General features: G+C 36.7%; 3 pseudogenes; all 3 read left to right on the plus strand.

Moving 5' to 3' along the window:
• Nucleotides 1–320: 320 nt before the first annotated feature.
• On the plus strand, nt 321–2,602 carry LOC110757574 (receptor-like protein 2 pseudogene; annotated as a pseudogene).
• A 2,673-nt stretch (nt 2,603–5,275) lies between these two features.
• On the plus strand, nt 5,276–7,609 carry LOC110757552 (tyrosine-sulfated glycopeptide receptor 1 pseudogene; annotated as a pseudogene).
• Nucleotides 7,610–11,377: 3,768 nt separating this feature from the next.
• LOC110757575 (receptor-like protein 2 pseudogene) lies at nt 11,378–13,624 on the plus strand (annotated as a pseudogene).
• The last annotated feature ends 9,760 nt before the right edge of the window (nt 13,625–23,384 follow it).

Here is a 23,384-nt window from a genome sequence, read left to right on the forward strand (position 1 = left end):
TTGTCCTAGGTATGGTACGTTTCATGCCTTTTTGTCTTGTAGTTCATATATAACATTGTTGTACTAAAAATCAACTACAGTTGATCTGTTTGGTCTTTGTCTTGTGGTTCATATTCCAAATTTTCAAGACAAATTATCAATAATTTGCTCAAGTCCTCTCCTGGTGGCCCCCTCTTAAGACCCGATCAGGTCTTCTCTTTGAATGCGCTGTTGTTTGCCGACTTCTCAATTTCCAGTGATGCTTACATATCGTTTCCAAGCATCGTACATTGCTCTTATATATATACAAACCTGTGAGCAACGGCACTACACAAATCAACATGCTAGTGCAGCCTTATAACTTAATGGCTCATGGCTTCCTTCTCTTCCTCTTATTCTCTTACATTATATCTACAAATATTCATGCATGCAAACAAACTGAACGCAGCTCCCTCCTGTCCTTTGCCTCCACTCTATCTTCTCCTCCTTTAAATTGGACATCCATTGATTGCTGTCATTGGAAGGGCATCACTTGTAATCAAGATGGTTGGGTCACCCATTTGCTCTTGCCTTTCAAAGGGATCAAAGGAGGTATCTCTCCTTCACTTGGAAATCTCACACATCTCATCCACTTAAACCTTTCCCACAATTCACTATATGGTTCACTTGAAACTCAATTCTTCTTGTCTTTGAATCGACTCGAGTTCCTTGACCTGAGCTATAATCTTCTTTCTGGAGAGCTACAATTTTCTCTACCATCCAACAATATCCGGACAATCGATTTGTCCAGCAATCACTTTCATGGTGCAATTCCATCTTCAATCTTCCAACGAGCAAGCAACTTGACTAGTTTCAATGTTAGCAACAATACCTTCACAGGTTATGTCCCATCCTTTATTTGTCTCCATTCTTCTCCCTTTGTTAGGCTATTGGATTTTTCTTCCAATGAATTCAGTGGCAACCTTGCTCTTGGGCTAGGGGAGTGTTCCGAACTTGAGGTTTTTCGTGCTGGTCACAATAACCTTTCAGGGTTACTTCCACAAGATATCTATAATGCTACCAAACTTGAAGAAATTGCAATACCTCTAAATTCACTACATGGAGCCATTAGTGATAAAATTGTCAACCTCACCAACCTTGCAATCCTTGACCTCTACATTAATCAATTGAGCAGGGAGCTTCCTTTCAATTTGGGGAAGCTCTCCAAGTTGAAGTTTGTGAACCTTGATTTCAACAATTTAGAAGGTGCTTTGCCCCCATCTTTGATGAATTGCACAAACCTTGTAGAACTACATTTGGGATTCAACAACTTGGAAGGAGATATCTCCATGCTTGATTTCTCCAGACTTAGTCAACTCACAAAACTTGACTTAAGGGTGAATAACTTCACTGGTACGTTGCCAACAAGCCTTTACTCATGTAGGTCCCTAAAAGCCATTGGATTGACTAGAAATCATCTAGAAGGACAAATACAAGCCGAGATTCTTTCATTGAAATCCTTGTCCTTCCTCTCGCTTGGTTACAACCGATTCACCAACCTCACAGGGGCAATGAAGATATTAATGAGTAGCAAAAGTCTTCACACACTCTTGCTTACTGGTTCCTTTGTAGGTGAGGGAATGCCTTCTGATGATGACATGGTTGATTTTGATGGATTCCAAAATCTTTGGATGTTGAGTTTGGCTTATTGTAACCTCACTGGTCAAATACCTGTGTGGTTATCAAAGCTAAAAAATCTAGAGCTCTTGAGTCTGAATGTTAATCAAATCACAGGGCGAATTCCAAGTTGGTTGGGGACTCTTCCTAGACTGTTTTATATCAACTTGTCATACAATCGAATTTCAGGTGAATTTCCAAAGCAACTTTGTAGACTACCAAGTTTGGTTTATGGACCTATTGCATCTCAAGTAGACCAATATGAATTTGAATTGCCTCTCTTCAAAATCTCAGATAGAGGACAAACTTATCCACCGCGCAGATTGTCTTACTTTCCAGGATTCATAGACCTATCTCACAATAACATTTGTGGAGATATACCTATTGAGATCCGCCAATTGCAGCTTCTCCGCGAATTGTATCTTAACTCCAACAACTTCGCTGGCGTCATTCCAGACCAAATATCCAACCTAAAAGATTTAGAGGTTTTGAACCTCTCCATGAATCATTTGTCTGGAAAAATCCCATTGTCTTTGGTGAGCCTTAATTTTTTGAAAAGGTTTGATGTCTCATACAATAATCTCCAAGGACCAATACCAACAAGCACTCAGATCCAAAGCTTCAACGCTTCTTCCTTTGAGGGGAATCCAAAACTTTGTGGTGACCCGCTTCCAAACAAGTGCGGACCAAATAAGGGCATTGATGAAGATAACAAGAACAACAAAGACAGTGACAATGGGCTTCATCAACTTCCATGGTTTTATATTTTCGCTGCATTGGGGTTCATAGTGGGATTTTGGGGAGTCTGTGGTTCTTTAGTTATTAACAAGACATGGAGATACACATATTTTCAATTCATCGACACGATGAACAGAAGGCTTAGAGGCTAAATATATATTATTGTACTTTCTGTTTTACATTTTTTGTTTGCTTCTGTTTCTTTCTTTTCTTTTGTGTTACTGATGTAGTAAGGCACAGTTTGTCCTTATAATTATGTCTTCTTTTTCTGATGCGATCTCTTCACGCTACTTTCTGCAAGCAACAAAAACGACAAGTTTTGCCTTTCCAGTATCATGAATACTATATGAACTGTATAGCATGTTTATGAAAGCAAAGCAAGGAACAAATACAACTTCAGCTATATGTTTATGGGTGCAAAGAATTGAGTGAAACGAACTTATTAATTTGACAGGAGGACAATACAATAATATTTTCTTTATCTCTGAAATTAAACTTTCGGCAAGGTTCCATCCGAATGCTGGTTTTTGTATTTCACAGAATTTTAGCACAACTACAGATGACTTTCTTAAACAAAAATTTCAGAACAGTTCAGCCTAAATATTTTGAGATATTAAATCTTGTCTCAAAGTAAAATGAGAGAAACTATACTATCGGTAATTCTAACGTGAATGTGATATCATATCATATTTTATTGGTACAAGTGCATAACTTGTATAGGGTATAAAAAAGTGTCTGCGGATACGGCTATATGAAAAAAGAAGAAGAAGTTAATTTAGCGATCCCTCATAACCAGTGTGCAAAGTCAATACTCAATATGCAAATAAGACTTGTGGATACAATGAAGCAATATAGTCAGCATTGTGCACAATCAAAGACTAGTACTAGCCAAACACACTAAGTCGAACAACGCTCAAGATGATCTAGAAACTAATGTTGCAGAGAAACTAGTTTCCAGAGGGTAGATTTACTTTCTATTTTACAGTTCCATTTGTGTTTGCTCTGTTTTTTTTTTTTTTTTGGGTTTTCCTTATGTAAAGCACAGTTTGTTCTCATAATATGTAAGACACTTGATAGTAACAGCTATGAAATAAGGAGGGTCTACAATTTAGCTACATTAGTTGAAAGCCATGTACTACTATTGGCCACACAATGATGGCATTGTTCTAGATCAAATTCGCATTCAAGTTTTGTGGGCAAAAAAAAAACTTTTTTAGAATAAACCTCACGCTCGGGACCAGCATTTTGTTGATTTTATTATCCAAGAGTGGGACAAAGTCTTTATTTCCTTTTAAAATCTCTCTTTGACGTATAGATATAGAGGGGATTTGAAGAATTTGTATTGTACGGTTATGGTTGTCTGCCAATTTCTCAGTTTACAGTGATAAATCATCATTTTCAAACTAAAATAAATTCCGAATGCCTTCAAAATGAAAGATGAAATTTCAATCTTCTTCATTTTTCAAATATGGAATCGTTTCATGAAAGTGAAAGGTCCGCAATCACTTATGGTCTACTTGACTAATACTATATGCAATCCCATCACATTGACTTTGGACGCCCAATCACGGTAATCTATTGACTTCAAAATAACAAGGTCTTTGCTTTGTTATGGTTGTTTGCCAATTTCTCAGTTTGCAAGTGATGTTTGGCCGTTTAATGCTACGTCAATAATCTCATGCCAATGGGTTCCCACCACACTGGTGGTGGCTCCCCACCTCCCCCCTCCCGGCACATGGCACCAAAACCAGTAAAAGCACGGAAGACCAAACAGCATAGATATATCTTTTGGGTTTTTGTTTTACAAATATTATTTATATTGTTCTAGAGATTTTTTTATTTTTTTTATTTTTACACATAAGCATAAAAGTAGGGATCGCTCTTGCCACTTCATTAATTTAACAAAAGACCAAACAATCAAACTGACGCAATATGTAAATTACTTAAATTTTAAAATGTTGGGATGTAAATTGACAAAATTAAAATCTCTTTGCCCAATTCAAGAATGACCCCAAATCAAACCTCCACAGCTAAAAAGTGGTTAGTCCATACTTTTATATTACAAATGTTGGCCTAGCCCTAACCCAATTTTGGCCCAATATGGCAGAAAAAGCTTCTCCTCTGAGACTTTGAATTAGAATTTGCAGAGAATTGGAGAAGAGCTGAAAATGGCAAAGAAAGGAAGCTCAAAGTTGACTGTTGCTATTATACATCCTGATCTGGGCATACGTAATTTCTACTTCTTCTTTCTATTGTTGTTGAAATTTGTAAAGGAGTTGTTTTGGGTTTAAGCTGTCTTTGTGAATTTGATGTGTAGTTGGAGCTGAGAGACTAAAATTGTTGATGCGGCTGTTATCAATTTTAACATTCCCTTCACAACTCTATTCTCTGTTATTCTTTTTTTAATTGCCGTGTAGAAGAGGCTTCTCTCGAATGAGTGCTGCTGCATGTCTGCTAATGTAGATGTAGTTGCCTTCATGTGGGGCAAACAACTTGGAAAAAATGCCCAACTTCTCTTAGAAAACAACTTGGCACTTGGACTTTAATTCACACGAAACATGGTTGGTATGAACCCTTCAAAATCAAAGATGAAATTTAAGCCCATCTTTTTTTTTTTTTAAATATGGAATTGCTTTACTAGCCTTCAACCTGCCCTTGTGGTTCATTGCGCTTGCACTAACTCCTAGTGGTCTTGGGTTCGAAGGTTGGTACCACATTCTCAATAAATATGGAATTGCTTCATGAAAGTGAAAGGACTGCAACCACGCATGGTCTACTTGACATTGACTTTGGAGTCCCAATCACTATAGACATCAAAATATTCGCTTTGTGTTGTGTCGTTTAATGCAGGGTCAATAATCTCAAGCTAAAAGAAAAAGAAAGAAATTATGTCTTTATTTGTTCCTATATATCTATCAAACCTGTGGGTAATGTAAATACACTGAAAGACTTGCTAGTACTGCAGCAGCCTTATAACCCAATGGCATATGGCTTCCTTCTCTTCTTCTTTTTCTCTTCCATTATGTCCACACATATTCATGCTTGCAACCAAACTGATCGCAGCTCTCTCATGTCCTTTATCCTAACTTTATCTTCTCTTTCTTTCAATTGGACCTCTGATAATTGTTGTCAATGGAAGGGCATCGCTTGTGATCAAGATAGTAGGGTCACCCATTTGCTCCTACCCTCCACAGGGCTCAAAGGAGGTATGTTTCCCTCATCACTTGCAAACCTCACACATCTCACCCACTTGAATCTCTCGCACAATTCACTTTTTGGTTCACTTGAAACTCAATTCTTTGTGACCTTGAATCGTCTTGAGATCCTTGATTTGAGTTATAACCTTCTTTCTGGAGAGCTACCATTTTCTCTACCATCCAGCAATATCCAGAAACTGGATTTGTCTAGCAATCACTTCCACGGTGCAATTCCATCTTCATTCTTCCACCAAGCTAGCAACTTGACTAGTTTCAATGTCAGCAACAATACCTTCACAGGGCATGTCCCATCCTCGATTTGTTTCAAACATTCTTCTCCCTTCCTTAGGCTATTGGATTTTTCTTCCAATGAATTCAGTGGCAACCTTGCTCCTGGACTAGGGGACTGTTCTGAACTGCTGGTTTTTCGGGCCGGTCGCAATAACCTCTCAGGACTACTTCCAGAAGATATCTATAATGCTACTAAACTTGAAGAAATTTCATTACCTTTCAATTCGCTATATGGAGCCATTAGTGATAGAATTGTCAACCTCACCAACCTTGCAATCTTTGACCTCCTTTTTAATCATCTTGGCAGCAAGCTTCCTCTCAATTTTGGGAAGCTCTCCAAGTTGAAATATGTGAACCTTGATTTCAACAATTTAGAAGGTTCTTTGCCCCCATCTTTGATGAATTGTACAAACCTTGTAGAACTTCATGTGCAATGCAACAACTTGGAAGGAGATATCTCCATGCTTGATTTCTCCAGACTTAGTCAACTTACTAAACTTGACATAAGACTCAATAACTTCACTGGTACGTTCCCAATAAGCCTGTACTCATGTCGGTCCCTAAAAGCCATTCGATTGAGCAATAATCATCTAGAGGGACAAATACAAGCTGATATTCTTTCATTAAAATCTTTGTCCTTCCTCTCGCTTGGTTTCAATCGATTCACCAACATCACAGGGGCAATGAAGATATTAATGAGTTGCAAAAGTCTTCACACACTCCTACTTACTGGTTCCTTTAAAGGTGAGGGAATGCCAGGTGATGATGACATGGCTGATATTGATGGATTCCAAAATCTTCGAGCTTTGAGTTTTGCTGAATGCCAGCTCACGGGTAAAATACCTATATGGTTGTCAAAGCTCAACAAGCTAGAGATCTTGCTTCTGGGTAGTAATCAAATCACAGGGCCAATTCCAGGCTGGTTGGGGGCTCTTCCTAGACTGTATCATGTAAGCTTGCCAAAGAACCAAATTTCTGGTGAATTTCCAAAGCAACTTTGCAGACTACCAAGGTTGGTTTCCGAAGCATCTCAAGACGACACTAGTTATGAATTTGAATTGCCTTTCTTCTTGGGCCTTATAATCACAAACCCAAGTTATTATCTATCGTCGAAATTGTCTTCCTATCCAGCAATGATAGACCTATCTGAAAATAACATTGGTGGTGAGATACCTAATGAGATCGGCCAACTACAGTATCTCCGCATGTTGCGTCTTGGCTACAACAACTTCTCTAGCGTCATTCCAGACCAAATATCTAATCTAAAAAATTTAGAGGTTTTGAACCTTTCAATGAATCACTTGTCTGGAATAATCCCATCGTCATTGGAGAGCCTTAATTTTTTGAAAGAATTTAATGTCTCATACAATAATCTCCAAGGACCAATACCAACAAGCACCCAGCTCCAAAGCTTCGATGCTTCTTCCTTTGAGGGTAATCCCAATCTTTGTGGTGCCCCACTTCCAAATGAGTGTGGTCGACCAAATAAGGTCATGGATGAAGATAAAGACGAGGGGAATGGGCATCAACTTCCATGGTTTTATATTTCTTCTGTTGTGCTAGGATTCACAATGGGATTTTGGGGAGTTTTTGGTTATTTAATTTTTAACAAGAGATGGAGGTATGCATAGTTTTGATTCATAGACAATGTACAAAATTGGCTCCATGCTGTATAACTGTGAGCATCCCCACGATAAAAAGAAGGTTTAGAGGCTGGATATATATATTATTGTGCTTTTTATTTTACATTTTCAGTTTGCTTTTCTTTTGTGTTCGTGATGTAATAATAAGGTACAGTTGGTTCATATAATTCTTCTTTTTTCGATGTGATTTCTGCACGTAACAAAGACAACTTCACCAAATGTCCATTATCATTTTCAAAGAAAAATCATCAACATGAAGACAACTTTGGAGTCATTGTGGACTTTAAAAGGAGGTCTTGTCCCTCACTCATGGTGGCCCCCTCTTCAAACTCACTAATGGAAATCTCTCTTGAACGTGTGAAAGGACCTTTTTTTCCTACTGACCGTCCATTTCAGCAACACCACACACTACATATCTGTCACTTTTCTACCACAAATGTGTAAGTCCCTACAGGTAGATATGGCTCGACTGTTACATTTTTCTCGTTACAACTGAATGCTCTGTTATTTTTAATTTTATGTTCTACAGTTATCTATATATATATAAAGCAAAAGACAAGAAAATTGTGAAACATTCAAAATACCAGAAAATGCCATTGGTTAATGCAAACATTAAGAATTGAAATTATTAATTAAATGAGGATAATATGGTAAATCCACACTTTTTCATATTAAAAAAATTAAAAATAAAAGAAAAATTAGATAATGGATTCTATTTTTATGGAACACAACTATCCATTATCTTTTTTTAATTCTAAAATAAATTAAAATTTTTTTTAAAAAAAAAAGCCTCTTGCAGGCAGGGACGAATCCAGCTATTGGGCTGTATGGGCTATAGCCCATGCCCATTTTTTAGTTGTCAATATCCATGTAATCTCTCTCTCTAGCCCATGCATTTTGAAAAAAAAATTTCAATACCCATGCTCTGTCTTTTTCTTATTTTCTTCATTTCTCTCTCTTTCTTCTTTTCCTCCTTTCTCTCTTCTTCCCTTTTTTTTTTTGTTTTTTCCGCCTTTCTCTTGTTTTTTTTCCTTTGTTTCTCCTTTTTTTTTAATGGTTTGGATCTACTATGAACGGAGCTTTTTCCCACAGTCTCTTCTTCCTATATATATATATATATATATATATATATATATATATATATATTTATTTATTTATTTATTTATTTATTTTTCTTCCTTCGTTTCTCCTTTTTTATTTTGTGTATCTCTTTTTTCTCTCACATGTGTTCTAAAGTCCAACTTGGTGCGATGTGTCCTTCATTGCTGAAATTTCTTGCGTACATAAGGTAAATTTAGCCCACCGAGTTTTGAAATCCTGGATTCGTCCCTATTTGCAGCCGCGGAAGCGCGTGTGTAGAGGCTAGTTATTATTATTTTTCAAATCGCCGTGTAGAAAAGCCTTCTTTTTGATTGAGTTCTGCTTGTTTGATATGTGATGTAGAATTCTATACTGAGGGTCTTACCCTTGGATGAGGCCTTATTTTTTAATCGTTGGATCAAATTAGTTAGTTTGATCAAACGATAAAAAAAAAAATAGAGCCTTAGGTAAACCCTCACTATAAAATGACTCAATACGTATATATCACGTAGTCTATGGGAATTTTATATCTTCCCCGCATTAGGTTCATAGTGAGATTTTGGGCATTAAGTTTATTTGTGGTCCAATTCTTCAATCTGGAGATGGACAAAAGTTTGAGCCCATTTGTCTTTATTTCTTTTTAAACCCATGACATGGGGGCAAATCAGTTTTGGCCCAAACACAACTAAAGCTACAAATTCTGCATATGCGATTGGCAAAAACAACAGATTTGGCCAAATTCATGAAATATTGCCACGAACCTCTTTTTTACATTGCGACGACTTTCAGGTACTAAAGCCATTTTAGTGCGAATTTGATCATCTGGTTTTAGTCATAGAGCCTGCAAGGAATAAGAACAAAGGAAAGATATTCTCGTACCTCTGCCATTATCATATTATCTTCCTGCGCAATTAGAAGCATTTTATATAACTCTCAAACCCTATAAGCATTTAAAAACAGAGATTATTCTGAGTACCTTTAAGTGTGTTTGGGCATGAAGGCATGTCCTGCAAAAATTTAATGCCTTCATGTATGATAAAGCACTTTTAAAGTTTATTATTAATTTACGTTTCAATAATCCTTTTATATATATATATATATATATATATATATATATATATATATATATATATATATATATATATGTTATCAATGGCGTTACTCTTGGTGAAGAGCGCCCCGTGAGACCAATCAGGCTTTCAATTTGGTTTCATTAATTTGTGGAAATCTACATATATGCATTAGTGCTGTAGATTATCTACCAGGCTTAACACAAATGTTGGTGTTTTTAGGTGACTTAGATAATATGCTGTCGGGGGAAAATGTTGGATTAATCATGTTTCTGGAGGGTTCATTTCACTGGCATCCATGCATATATATTTGAAATTAGTTGTTCAGTTGAGTCAGCTCAGAAAGTTAAACATAATATCCGTCTTTTCCGAGCAAGAGAAGTTTATTATCCGGTCCATGATTTAGTTGTCAGGTACATGATTTAGTATGCGACAATTGATAGTATTAAATAACACTTATGAAAATCTTCCATCATTTTCAATGTGATTGCCTTCCTTCCGTTGCGGCGAAGTGCTTGGAGTCGTCGGAGACTTTAAAATAATACAGAGGTTTTGTCCTCTCAACTCCGCCTCCTCTTTAGACCTAATGATTTTCCTTTTTAAAATAAAATAAAATCCCGCGTAAAATAGTCTAGGTTCTTTTTGAATGAGTCGTGCGTTGTATTTTAATGTAGCGGCCTTGGAAAGAACGACTATCCAATGGCTCCAATTTTTCCAAGAAAAATCATAAACTAAAAACAACTTGGAACTTGGACTTTGATTCATATGAAAGATGCGCCGGTATCCAAGGGCGGATGTATAGCTAGGCTGGAGTGGGCTCCAGCCTAGGGGAAGATTTTTAAATATTAAATATAGTTAAGTTTATTCCTACTCCAATAAATATAATAAACTAATAATAGCCCAATTTAAGTAAAGTAAATAATAGCTTTATTTAAAATAAGCTCACTCCTAACGCATATAGGAAATAATAAACATCAATCCAAACATATATAAATTTGATTAGCAGCAGAACTCACGCTAAGGTTCTACCAACTTGACCTATTCTAATCATATTGATATTGGGCTACAACCACAAAGAGCAAACATAAAAAAATTTCTTCTAGCCACCCAAAATGCCATATTTGAACCTTGAGAGCCTAGAGGAAATAGTTCTCCTCCTCTAAAAAACTATACCAACCTATCTTCAGTGGGTTCTTCAATCTCGGTAAGTTTTTCTTTTTTTTATTTATATATATTCAATTTCCAATTTTAATTGTTGTTGTTAAGTTTTTATGATTTAGGGTTTGGATGAAATTTTTTTGGAGATTGTTGATATATGTTTTATTTTTGCAACTTGAATTTATTTATATATATTCAATTTCCAATTTTAATTGTTGTTGTTAAGTTTTTTGGACAATGTGTTTGATTTGATATTTATTTATATTTTGTACTTTTTTGTGTTATATTTGCTCGTAATGTGACTTTGTTTGATTTATAAAATTTTATTACATTTTTGTTTCAATAGAAAAAAGGCTTATAATATATCTCCTCTCAAAAAAAAAAAAAAAATTAGCCTACCCCTATAAAAATTCCTGGATCTGCCATTGCTGGTATCACATATCAGCTACATGCTAGAAAGATATAGGAAACAAGTTACATTTTTTTTAATTGCTCCTATGTCTATATATATATATATGTCCAAACCCGTGAGCAATGTAAATACAAGAAGAAACAAAAGCTAGACATGCAGCCGCAGAATCTAATGGCTCATATCTTCCTTCTCATCCTCTTATTCTCTTCCATTATAACTACAAATATTCATGCATGCAAACAACTTGAGCGCACCTCTCTCCTGTCCTTCACCCTCACTCTATCTTCTCCTACTTTAAACTGGACTTTGGTTAACTGTTGTCACTGGAAAGGCATCACTTGTAATGAGGATGGTTGGGTTACCCACTTGCTCTTACCCTCCAAGGGACTCAAAGGAGGTATGTTTCCTTCATCACTTGGAAATCTCACCCACTTGAACCTCTCAAACAATTCTCTTTATGGTTCACTTGAACCTCGATTCTTCAAGTCCTTAAATCGTCTTCAGATCCTTGATTTGAGCTATAACCTTCTTTCTGGTGAGCTACCACTTTATCTAGGATCCAACAATTATATCCGGAAACTTGATTTCTCAAGCAATCGCTTCCATGGTGCAATCCCATCTTCATTCTTCCAACAAGCCAGGAATTTGACTAGTTTCAATGTCAACAACAATAACTTCTCTGGGCCTATTCCATCCTCTATTTGTCGCAAACATTCTTCTCCATTGACTAGGCTTTTGGATGTTTCCTCCAATAAATTTCATGGCAGCATTTCCCAAGGACTCCCTAGTGTTCTGAACTGCAGGTTTTTCGTGCTGGCCACAACAACCTCTCAGGGTTTCTTCCCGTGGATATCTATAATGCTACCAAACTTGAAGAATTGGCGTTGCCTCTCAATTCAATATATGGACCCATTAGTGATAGAATTGTTAACCTCACAAACCTTGCAATCCTTGACCTCTCCATTAATCAATTGAGTGGTGTGCTCCCTCACAATATTGGGAAGCTCTCCAAGTTGAAACTTTTGACTCTTGGTTATAACCACTTAGAAGGTGCTTTGCCCCCATCTTTAATGAATTGCACAAACCTTATTGAAATACATCTCGGAGCCAACAACTTGGAAGGAGATATCACCGCACTTAAGTTCTCCAAAGTTAGTCAACTTAGTAAAATTGATCTATTGGCGAATGAATTCACGGGTATCTTTCAAACTAGCCTTTACTCATGTCGGTCCCTAAAAGCCATTCGATTGACTGGAAATCATCTAGAGGGACAAATACAACATGATATTCTTTCATTGAAATCCTTGTCCTATCTCTCGCTTGGTTATAACCGGTTTACCAACCTCACAAGGGGAAAAGAAGATATTGATGAGTTGCAAAAGTCTTCGTTCACTTATGCTTACGGGTTCTTTCGTAGGTGATAGGGAATGACTACTGATGATGACATGGTTGGTTTTGATGGATTACAAAATCTTCAATTATTGAGTTTTGCCGATTCTCAGCTCACTGGTCTAATACCTGTATGGTTATCAAAGCTAAAAAGTCTAGAGGTCTTGTTTTTGGGTGGTAATCAAATCACAAGGCCAGTTCCAAGTTGGTTAGGGGCTCTTCCTAGACTGCTTTATATAAGATTGGCACACAACCGACTTTTAGGTGAATTCCCAAAGCAACTTTGTAAACTACCAAGGTTGGTTTATGAACGTAATATTGCACCTCAAGTAGACAGTTATGAATTTGAATTGCCTCTTTTTGGCACGGTTATCACAGATCCAAGTTTTCTGCCGTGCAAATTGTCTTTTTTTGGAGCATCGATAAACCTATCCAACAATAACCTAGAAGGTGATATACCTAATGAGATCGGCCAATTGCAGCTTCTCCGCGAGTTGCGTCTTGACTCCAACAACTTCTCAGGTATCATTCCAAACCAAATATCTAATCTCAAGAACTTAGAGAATTTGAATTTCTCTCTCAATCATTTGTCTGGAAAAATCCCATCCTCATTGGTGAGCCTTCATTTCTTGAAACAATTTAATGTCTCATACAATCTCCAGGGACCAATACCAATAAGCCACTCAAATCCAAAGCTTCAATGCTTCTGCATTTGAGGGGAATCCAAATCTTTGTGGTGCCCCACTGACAAATAAATGCGGACCAAATAAGGGCATTGATGAAGATAATAAGAACAACAAAGATGTGGACATTGGGCATCAACTTCCATGGTTTTATATTTCCTCCGCATTTGGATTCATAATGGGATTTTGGGGAGTTTGTGGTTCTTTAATTATCAAGAAGAGATGGAGATATGCATACGTTGGATTCATAGACAATGTACAAGATAGACTCTATGTGATGATAACAGTGCGCATCAACATGATGAAAAGAAGGAATATTAGAGACTAGATATATTAATGTACTAGTATTTTTTGTTTTACATTTTCAGTTTGGTTTTCTTTTTTTTTTTTTTTCTTTTTTCCTTCTTTGCTTTTGTGTTCCTGATGTAATAAGCACAGTTTGTTCTTATAATCATGTCTTCTTTTTTTAATGTGATTTCTGCAGGCTACCTTTTGCAAGTAAGTGGAAAAGAAAGAGGAATGAGGTATGAACCTGGAATAGCCAAGTTTTCCTCCTCCTCATCAGTGCACCTTTTTTTTTCTTGGGTGACATGCAGATTAGAAAGCTAAAGTAGTATGCAACGTACATACCTTTTTTTCTTTCTTGGGTCGAGCTCCTACTCGACTGTAGCTAGCTGCTAATGCTCATTGTGAAAATTCGGTGCCCATAATCTAGAGAAGTCTTTCTAAGATATTTTATTCCTAACCCCCTCACACAAACTAAAACTACGCTATGAACTTTTGGTTCTTTGATTTGAAGTTTGAGATGCAGATTTCCCATATGAATTAATACAATCTTGTTTCAGGCTCGGAAGTTATGGCACGACTATAATTACTGGATCCAATAATAGGAGATTCATATATTAGAGTAATTATTACTAAGTGTGATTGTCACATAGCTACATGGTATTATTAATTCATTCACATTATAATATTAATGTGTATTAGGCACAAATAAGTCACCTTTATGCTCTTTTCGTATAAAACACAAATGATTTTGCTAAATACTAACGTAGGGCACATGAAATTGTGCCAAAGTAATTATATAGGTACTATATGGCTAACACGTCCTTCAGAAAAAGTAAGTGGTATTATTTTGACATATACAAAAAATTTGTGTCTTTATCCCACATATGTGACATACTAGACACAAAAACCATTTTGTGCCCAATAATTTAGGGGTTTAAGCCGTTTTATTCTTTAAACTATCACACTAATCGAATTTAACTCCCCGAATTAAAAAAATCAGCTAATTTAGCCTTTGAATTCATTAAAACATCCAATTTAACCCTTATCGTCAATTTTTTCAAGTTTCATCCATTTATCCATCCAAAAAGTCACATGGCATAGTTACTATTTGAGTTTATTATTATTATTATTATTATTATTATTAACAACTATAATATTTGGAAAATAAAAAATAAAAAAATGAAAAATGAAAAAGAATGAAAAAAACCTCGCAATAAACAGATTTGAAGAACTCGATGTTGCCATTCAACCTAGTTGCTTCCCCTCCTCTATCGGGAGGGCCAACAACCGCAGCCGATCGATGTCACCGGCTGCCTGCCCAGGCTTGACAAACAAAAGGAAACATATCCCCATCAAAATCATATCATACTCGAGTATAGTTGGGTATAAAAAATTAATGAGCATTTGGGAGAAGGTTCTACACAATTTCATAAAGAAAACATTCTAGAAGGATATTGTGGATATTCTATATGAAAAGTCAGTGCCCATGATCTAGAGCATAGTCTTACCAAGATATTTTATTAGAATACTTAGAAATTTTAGAATGATGCATATAAAATGGTGGCCGGAGTGAAACAGCCAAGTCGGCGGCTGCTCCTCTATAAAAATACTTGAAGTCTTCTATATGCAATGAAGGAAGTATCTCCAAGGGAGGGAGTATGTAAAAGAAGTAGGTAACATTATACTTTAACAACTTAGGTAGTATGTTCCTTATGGTTCGAATACGCCTATTACTTATCATGCAATTGTAAGAAGGTTTATTACATTAAACCTACTGAAGTGATCTTCTAATCAACTAAGGATTGCAAAGACTCATTGTTTATCAGGGACTCAAAACCTATCTCGATTAGGATGCCTCTAAACAGTGTTTAAGAAGGATAATGAAGGCTTAAGGGTTCCTAGTTCTACAAGGATTGTAACAGATTAAACCTATAGCATGAAGGATATCTCTAAGTGTTTCTTGATGGGCAAGACACTTAGAGAGATGCATATAAATAGAAGGCTCCCTCCTAGATCCGATACACAACAAAAGCTAATCAGAAAATTCACCCATCAGAGTTATAGCTATCAAGATCGGTTTCTAAGGAGAAGAGCTTCTTTACCTTCTTTCCTTGCGCAGCCAATCTGTTTCAGCATCATCAGATCTGCTCCAGCACCATGACGGATTCAGGTTAGTGTTCTATGTGTTATAGCTCTAAAGTATTTACATGTGGTATCAGAGCGTGAGTTATATCATGTTCTACCTAACAAAACTCGTGCAGGAAAATTAAGAGAAATAACTGACAGTTTTTTTTAAGTTATAAAGTATGAACATGATAACAGTATAAAGTATGAACTTTATCATGTTCTTGACGGTTTCTACAGATCATTGCTTACAGTTATTGTGCAGTGATTGAGTAAGCCAAAGCGACTCAACCATTGTATGATCACTGTATTCAAGGTTTTATGATCAGAATTTGCACCATGATGCAAAACATGTCGAAAGGCTTTCTGTCTAAAGATGTAAGCTGTTTGATATGTCTTGCATCATGGTGGATCGACATGGGACATGGATAGATATGGATTAGTGAAAGGTTTTCTTCTGTCTAAAGATGTAGAAGATCTTTTGCTCAGGAAATTCACATCTATTCGTTTTCCAGTGTCAATAAGCATGCTTGATTCACTGTCCAAAGATGTGATTAAGTATGTTTGATTAAAGTTCTGGGGAAAGTTGTATGTATATATATAAAGTGCTTATTTTGTTCTAAACATGTACAGTCAATCATAACTCAATTCGAACTCTCACTGGCTCAAATTATAAGAAATGGAGAGAAGATGTGGAAATTTCCCTTGGACTTCTGGATTATGAGATGGTTCTTACTGATGAAGCTCTATCAGTGCCTGCGAGTGATGCATCTGCTGAGACTAAAACTAAATATGCAAAGTGGATTAAGGCCAACAAAATGGCAATTCTAATCATGAGGAGGTCTATTTCAGAAGAGGTCAGAGGCAGTGTTATCGAAACTGAGAATGCTAAGCTATTCATGGAAGCTATTGCAGAAAATTTCCAAGGATCCAAGAAAGCTGAAATAGGCACACTCATGAGCCAGCTGACAGATATGAAATACAATGGAGAAGGCTGCATAAGGACTCACATTCTGAACATGGTTGAAATAGGAAACAAGCTAAAAGCCCTGAAAGTCAATGTGGATGAGACCATGATGGTGCACTTTGCCATTAACTCTCTACCTAGCATTTTTAGACAACTGAAAACTACTTATATTGCTCAGAAGGAGATATGGTCAGTTGCTGATTTGATAGGTATATGTGTGCAGGAAGAACAAAGTATTAGAAAGGACAAAGGCAAAGAACAAGTGTATTTCGTGCAGGATACTAAATTCAAATCAAGAGAATGGACCAAAAACAAGAATGCAGATAAGCAGCAAAAGAAAGATGAGACTGCAAAGGGGATGGGTCCAGTAGGTCTAAAGTGTTTCTTTTGCAAAAAGTTTGGACACTTAAAAAGAGATTGCAGGAGATACAAACGTTGGTTAGAGAAGCAAAAGGGAAAAGGTAAGCATGAAAATATCTCTGTAATCTATGAATCTAATACAGTTGAAGTTTTATCTAATTCATGGTGGTTAGACAGTGGTGCAACAGTTCATGTGACTAACTCTTTGCAGGGATTCAAAACAAAGAGGGTGCCAAACAAGGATGACTTGAAGGTGTTCGTGGGAAATGGAGAAAGAGTTAGAGTAGATTTTGTTGGTTTAGCTAGTCTTGAATTGGAGTCAGGTTTTATTTTGGAATTAGTTGATGTCGTTTATGTTCCTTCTATGACAAGGAATTTATTATCAGTTAGCAAGCTTGTAAAATCAAACTTACAGTTTGAGTTTGATGAGTCTGGTTTCTCCATTTTCAGAAATAAAAGTTTTATTGGTAATGGATTGTTGATTGATGGAATGTTTCGCTTGAACTGCAAATTGCCAAATCAAAATACAGAGATGATAAATATGTTAAGTTCGAAACAGCCATGTAATACAGAATCTTTCACACTATGGCATAAGAGACTTGGACATGTCTCGAAAGAAAGGATGAATCTGTTAAGCAAAGAGTTAATCCTTCCACCACTTAATCACCATGAACAAGATAAAACATGCATTGAATGTGCAAAAGGAAAATTGACAAATCTCAGAAAGAAAGGGGCAATAAGAAGTGAGAAACTACTTGAGATAATACACACAGATATTTGCGGGCCTTTTCCAGTTGATACACATGATGGTTTCAGGTATTTTATTACCTTTACAGATGATTTTTCAAGATATGGATATGTGTATCTCATAACAGAAAAATCCAAAGCATTGGAAATGTTTAAAATCTACAAAGCAGAAGTGGAAAACCAACTGGATTCTAAGATAAAGGTTGTAAGATCAGATAGGGGAGGAGAGTTCTATGGCAAGTTCACAGAAAAAGGAAGAAATCCAGGACCCTTTGCAAACTTTCTACAGCAAGAGGGTATTGTTGCACAATATACAAATCCTGGAACACCACAGCAGAATGGTGTTTCAGAAAGGAGAAATAGAACCTTAATAGAGATGGTGAGGAGCATGATGTGTTGTGCAAAGCTTCCTACTTTTCTATGGGGAGAAGCCTTAAAAACTGCAAACTACCTTGTCAATAGAGTTCCTACCAAAGCTACAAACAAGATACCCTACGAAATCTGGTGTAAAAGAAAGCCTAGCTTGGCTCATCTAAGGACCTGGGGATGCAAGGCAGAAGCAAAGTTGTACAATCCTATGCAGAAGAAGCTTGATTCCAAAACTGTGAGCTGTTTCTTCGTAGGATATCCAGATAGGACAAAAGGTTACAGGTTTTATTGTCCTAAACACAACACTAGATTTGTAGAAACACAAAGAGCAATCTTCATTGAGGAGGAGAAAGAAGAAGTAGACAATGCAGATTTTGTTTTTGATGAAGTTTTGGAAAATCAAGAGACTGCAGAAGAAAATGAAACGACAGAAGTGATTGTTTTACCTTTTGTTACCTTGGAAGGAAACCAAGCCTCACCAACACATGAGGACAGAAATCATGAGCAAAATCCAGTGACAGAAACTCAACCAATTGCAGCAGAAGAAATACAAACAGATCAGCCAGCACAAGCTTCAGACCCACAACTTAGAAGATCACAAAGGTCTAAGAGGCCAGCCTTGTCGAGTGACTATTTTGTTTACCTACAAGAATCAGAGCATGACATCAATACTGAGGAAGACCCTGCAACCTTCAAGCAGGCCATGGAAAGTAACAAAAGTTCACAATGGTCTGCAGCCATGGAATCTGAATTAGAATCCATGAGCAAAAATGGGGTATGGAGACTAGTTAATCTGCCACCAGGATGCAAACCTATAGGATGCAAGTGGGTTTATAAAACGAAAAGAAATGCACAAGGACAAATAGACAGGTATAAAGCCAGACTAGTGGCAAAAGGTTACACACAAGAAGAGGGAGTTGATTACAATGAAACTTTCTCTCCAGTATCAACTAAAGATTCATTCAGAGTTATAATGGCTTTGGTTGCACATTTTGATTTGCATCTTCATCAGATGGACGTTAAGACAGCCTTCCTAAATGGAGAACTAATTGAAGAAATATATATGAAGCAGCCGGATGGTTTTGCCTCAAAAGGGGAAGAGAATTTAGTGTGCAAGCTGCAGAAATCAATATATGGTCTAAAACAGGCATCAAGACAATGGTATCTCAAGTTTGATGAAGTTGTTAAGTCCCAAGGCTTCATTGACAATCCATTGGATGAATGCATCTATATGAAATTCAATGGAAAGAATTTCATCTTCATGCTGTTATATGTGGATGACATCCTTCTAGCAAGTAGCAATTTGTCCATGTTGCATGACACTAAAAGAATGCTATCAAATCATTTTGATATGAGTGATTTGGGAGAGGCAAACTACGTTCTTGGAATAGAAATCAGCAGGGACAGAGAAAGAAAAATGATTGGTTTATGTCAGAAGGCATATATTGAGAAAGTGCTTAAGAGGTTTAACATGGGAAACTGTACAGGATGTGATGTTCCTTTTTCGAAAGGTGATAAATTGAACAGTGAACAGTCTCCTAAAACTGAGCAAGAGAGAGAAGAGATGAAGGATAAGCCCTATGCATCATTGGTGGGAAGTTTGATGTATGCACAAGTCTGCACCAGACCAGATTTGGCATTCTGCATAAGTGTTCTTGGCAGATTCCAGTCTAATCCAGGCCAAGCACATTGGATTGCAGGCAAGAAAGTATTAAGGTACTTGCAGAGAACTAAAGAGTACAAATTGGTCTATAGAAAGGTTGATAACTTGCAGCTGGAAGGATATGCAGATGCAGACTTCGCAGGATGTCAGGATACTAAGAAATGCACATCAGGAGTTGTTTTTCTGTTTGCAGGAGCTGCAGTGGCTTGGAAAAGTATGAAACAGCAGTATGTATCAACCTCAACCATGCAAGCAGAATTTCTGGCAGTTTATGAAGCCACCTCAATGGCAATGTGGCTTAAGAATTTCATGTCCATGTTGAAAATTGTAGACTCAATACAGAGGCCAATTCAGTTATGGAATGACAATACTGCAGCAGTGTATTTTGCACAAGGAAATAAAAGATCAAGTGGAATGAGGCATTTGCATTTAAAGTTTTTATCTTTAAAGGAAAAGATTCGAGATGGAGAGACTGCTCTAAGTCACATTGGCACAGATTTTATGATTGCAGATCCCTTAAATAAAGGTCTGCCTAATCATGTTTTTCATAGGCATGTGGCAAGCATGGGATTGCAGTTGAGTTTCGATACCTAAAGTCAGTGGGAGTCAGTGGGAGCTAGAGTTCTTGCTGTTATGTTTCAGTTTTGATTTTGTTAACTAGTTTTATCTAGACTGTTTTGTTTTTGCAGACTTAATTGAATTACTTTTATATAATGTTCTGCATTTGCTGTTTATGAATGACAAATAGAATAAAGGCCAAACTGTAAACATGCTAGCATTCTGCTTGCAGTTTGAATCTATGAATGAGTCATTAAAGTTTGTTTAAAAGGAGACCTTGGTAGTCTTGAAGGGTGAGCAAAGAACAGTTTTGGTTTTGTCACACTTACAGTAAAACTAAACAGGTTCTTGTTTTCAATCTAGTTGGAAGCCTTATGTGTTTTGCAAATTCATATATGTGGTTATAAAAGTTTTGGATGTTATATATCCAATGTACTTCGATAGTCCCTTGTGAATTTTCAAAATGACAGTGGCTTGATAAAAGGAACAAGAGAGTTTTGAGTACCACATGGCCATTAAGTGATGAACAATAAGTCTAAATTGATTATTTGATCAAGTGGGAGAATGTAAGAAGGTTTATTACATTAAACCTACTGAAGTGATCTTCTAATCAACTAAGGATTGCAAAGACTCATTGTTTATCAGGGACTCAAAACCTATCTCGATTAGGAAGCCTCTAAACAGTGTTTAAGAAGGATAATGAAGGCTTAAGGGTTCCTAGTTCTACAAGGATTGTAACAGATTAAACCTATAGCATGAAGGATATCTCTAAGTGTTTCTTGATGGGCAAGACACTTAGAGAGATGCATATAAATAGAAGGCTCCCTCCTAGATCCGATACACAACAAAAGCTAATCAGAAAATTCACCCATCAGAGTTATAGCTATCAAGATCGGTTTCTAAGGAGAAGAGCTTCTTTACCTTCTTTCCTTGCGCAGCCAATCTGTTTCAGCATCATCAGATCTGCTCCAGCACCATGACGGATTCAGGTTAGTGTTCTATGTGTTATAGCTCTAAAGTATTTACAGCAATATCATATTTTATCACAAAATAAAATAAAATAGATGAGACAATATTCCTATTTCTTTCCAAGTAAGCAACATTGGTTACATAAAGCGCATATGTAAGTTTTTCCTTATGTTGCACGGACACAGGTATGGGTACACGGGAACGCGACACGGCGACACAGAAAATCTCAAAAAATTAGGACACGAACACGGCAATTAAAATAATAATTCATACTCAATACTTCAATGTCACATAATTCCATAAAACAAAACAAATAACTCGTGTTCATCATCCATACATTATAATTAATACACCACAAAATAAAACATAAATGATCTGACTTTCAATCTTCTTCAAGCATCTATGTCTTCATTGTTGTTGTTATTAGAAAACAACACGCCCTCTAATTTCGGTTCATCAAGTGAAAGGTTTGCAATTTCAAGCATACCTGCATTTTCCAAGTTCATAGTATCAAAAGTTGTAAAGCCTAACCTGAGTTTGCAAGAAAGAATCGTCCTTCTTGGCCACGATTTCTTTTTATTATTTATTGTAGTTGGCTTTCTATTAATAAAATTGTGTTTCTCTTTTAAAAAAAAAAACATAAGAAAGAATCGTCACTTCACCACCAAGTCCAACTCTTCTACTGCTGTGGAGGGAGATAAGAAAAGAAAATAGAGAAAATAAATTAATGCATTTGAAAACAAAGGAAAAAAAATTGAAAAGAGACTTAACTTGTGCAAAACCAAGAGAGGGGGAGAAGAGATGTGTGCTGTGAAGGGGGAAATGAAATCACTACTACGTTTTACTATTTGCGCTACGATAGTTTGCGCGACGACAACATATGCGTCGCATATAACACTTTTGCGCGACGGACAATAATATGCGTAGCGCAAAGAATAGCGACGACAAATAGTCGTCGCGCAAAAATATTTAGCGCGACCACACAAAAAATCGTCGCATAAACCAAGGGGGAAAAACCGCGAAAGAATATTCTGGCGCCAAACCCTTGCGCGACGACTTTTCTCGTCGCACATGACATCTTAGCGCGACAATTATATTTTTCGTCGCGCCCCTTTCTTTACGCGATGATTTTTACTCTTGAGCGACGAAAATTTGCGCGACGAATATACATAATCGTCGCATATGATCGTTGTCGGCAGAGCATTTTTGCCTCGAAAAAACATTTTGCGCGACAGAAAAATTTAATTGCGACGAGAAATATTTCGTCGAGCGAAAATATTTTCGACAAAATATGAACGTCGCATATGATCGTTGTCGGCTACTGATGTTTGCGCGACGATAAAAACCTTTGCGCGACGAAAACTATAAGTGCGACGAGAAATAAATTCGTCGCGCACAAATGTCAAACTTTGCGCCACGATTTTGGGGTCTTTGTGCGGCGAAAAATGTCGTCGCGCAAAGTGGATTTTTTGCGCGACCATATGTATTCTTGCGTGACGAATTATATGCGTCGCGCAAAAAAACGTCGTCTACATCGAGTTCAGCCATGCCAGAGGCAAACTGCAAAAAAAATATGCAGCTTACCTCTCCCTCTCTCTTCCTCTCTCTGAAACGTTTCAGTCCCAAAAAGCTATTCAATTTCATTTCCTGTATGAGTTGAACTACCTGTACCACTGCTAAGTTCGTTGGGTATGTATCTTTTGTCATTAGTTTAAAAGTATTAATGTAAATTTATACTAAAACTATTAATTTCATTGTCTATAGGGATATTATATGTGATTAGCGATTGGTGGAGAACGATTGATAAGGTATTTTTGTCGTTTTTTAATTTTAAAAAAAAATTTATTACATTATATTTATATTGATTTATGAAATTATATTTGTAATATGTAGTTAAATTATGCATGCACGTTGATGTACGAAGTTAATTGAAATTAACTTCGTATATTTATTTTTTTGGTAAAGCTTAGTTCCTGTTCGAGGTTAGTTGGACCGCGCATGGGTGGGTAAACCACGACTACGGTCCAATTAATTCTTGAATTG

This window comes from Prunus avium, chromosome 4, assembly GCF_965620075.1.
Source record: "Prunus avium chromosome 4, drPruAviu1.hap1.1, whole genome shotgun sequence".
NCBI classification, from domain to species: Eukaryota; Viridiplantae; Streptophyta; class Magnoliopsida; order Rosales; family Rosaceae; genus Prunus; species Prunus avium.